We start from the raw sequence: 2387 nt of genomic DNA on the forward strand, positions 1-2387 counted from the left end.
TCTTTGCACATTGGTGGTACCTTCATATCATAAAAAGAAAAAAGAAAAAAAAAAAGAGAAGTTATGAAAGGCTCATTTCATTTGGTAACAGTAAGTGAACAAAACCACATTTGATTATTCAGGATTACTTCTGCACTACAGCTTACGATGCAGCCGCAGAGTTATCAAAACAAAAACAATGCATGTCCAGGATGGAGTTTATCAGAGGAAGCCCAGGACAGTACGGATTAGCACAACACTTGACTGTGGCTCAGACCGCTGATAAGTTTCTTAGTTTCTTTCCCCCTTGCTTGCCCTGTCCTGCGTTTGGTCCTCGTAGGGATCAGTGTTGAGAAGGGCCTCGGCAGTGACCTGCCCACCCTAACAACTCCTCCCCAAAATTACAAAGCAACTATTCTGTAAAGAGTCAGACCTGGCTGCGTAAAGCAGACTGCTTTTTGAGCCTGACTTGAAGACAGAGCCTGATACTTTCGCTTACACCAGGCAGAACCAAATGCCACCAGCTTTCCGACACAGATTTTGGTGGGACTAGCCGTGGAAGCATAAGTAAAAACATCCCAGCCTGGCCCCTTGTCCTTGGAGTCAGGGCAGAAACACTGAGGCAGAACAGAGGGCAGCATTGAAATGCAGGAGAAAAACATACCGTTGTCTTTGCCATCGTCAAGTGCTGCTGAAAGCCTCCATGTCCTAGACCTCCTCCTGATAAACTCTGTCCTGGAAGCTGACTATCTTAGTGTAGATAATGCCGTGTCTGCATCATTACATTTAATGCAGAAATAATACCTAACCATCAATTGTGGTTTGTTCTGTTACCAAATAAAACACTCTATTCATAGTTTTTCATAGCTGAGTGCTCTCTCCTCCGCTGCAGAAATATGGAGTAAAAATAGGTGGAGAAGGGTTTTGCCACAAAAGAAACATTGACATAAGCCATCAAGTGTTTAATTTGAGAAAGCGGTTGTATACGCTATGGTTACCGCTGCTGCTAAGGTTGACTCCTTTGAAGAGTTTTAATTTGGATCTAAAAACGTATTTGACTTGAAGCATAGGAAAGAGAAGGACTGGGAAAAGCTTTTCTTAAACACAGAATCGGAGATATTGCGAAAGTCTATTGTTTGAAAAGATTTTGTGCTTTCTGAAAACACATTGGATTTTAGATAACTGAACCACAGCAGAATCAGGAAGCAGCCTATGTTTCTGTAGCTTTAAGAGGAAAATTGGACCAATGGACCCATTTTCAGCACAGCTGGCATGGCACAGCCCTTTGCAAGTAGATGGGAATGGGAAGTTAGACCTTCGGAGCTAGTGGCCAAGTGGAATAACTTTGCAGGGATCTTTGATTTGCCTGAACTGACCTTAGTATTGCTGGCATCTAAATTACACGAATTGTTTCCTTGACTTTTACATAAGGCTTTTCACACACAGCAGCTCAGGAGAAAAAAAGGAGGAAAAAAGCATAGGAAAAGACGAATAAAAGGTGACTGTAAAGTCACAAAAGATGGCTTGAGAGAACCTATGCCAGACAAAGTAGTTTTTCCTTGATAGACTGTATTTCAGTTTCACAATATTCTTTCAAGTGATGGGAAGCTTTTTTTTCCACAGATGTTCAGTTTGATACTTGCACATTGACTGTAGCCATGGTCTAATTAATTTCAGATATTTCAAAACAATGGTTTCTCATAAAGAACCATTTAGGGTCTGTGTTTCACATTTAAAATGATAATAATTGTTGAGTCAGTAACATAAAACCTATGCTTAAAAAGTGTGTAATGAAAATAGTATTTTTCATCATCTCAGGACTATGATGTAGTTAGCAGGATTTTTTTTTCTCCAATGATATTGCTTTAGGATTGAGACAAAGCCTAAACATTTTCCCTTTGTTGGGTTTTCTCACACAAATCTGAACATCTGAAAACAATGATTTGTCATGGGAGACGTTTGGCAGCCCGAGCAAAGGTTTACTGTTTCTACTTTGCCTAAAATATTACAAAAAGAAATCTGACATTCACAGTAAATCAGACAATGTTTCAGGCCTCTGACATAACTCATGGAGGAAGTCTGCGTGGTCTCTCCGAGAGGAGAAAAGGAGATCCTGTTTCCGGACGTTTTTTGGTTCAGTGCAGAATCCTTAGCTCTCGAGGAAGAAGGGGAGAGTTAAATAAAGTGGGGTGAAAATACCTAGGGGTTGCAGAGGTCTGTTTTTCTAGCTTGATCAGCTCCTCACTTTCCCCAGTCCCCCTCTCCGTTCCCCAAAGCCCCGAGGGTCTCCACTGTAAACCACCCTCCTTCCTCCAGGGTTTTCTTTCCGTCCCGGGCTGGGGATGCCCAGGGTGAGTTCCTCTCCCCTCCCACCCCGGCCCCACGTTTCTGGCGGGCGGCAGGAGCAC

Source organism: Aptenodytes forsteri, unplaced genomic scaffold (assembly GCF_000699145.1).
Source record: "Aptenodytes forsteri isolate BGI_AS27 unplaced genomic scaffold, ASM69914v1 Scaffold116, whole genome shotgun sequence".
NCBI lineage: Eukaryota > Metazoa > Chordata > Aves > Sphenisciformes > Spheniscidae > Aptenodytes > Aptenodytes forsteri.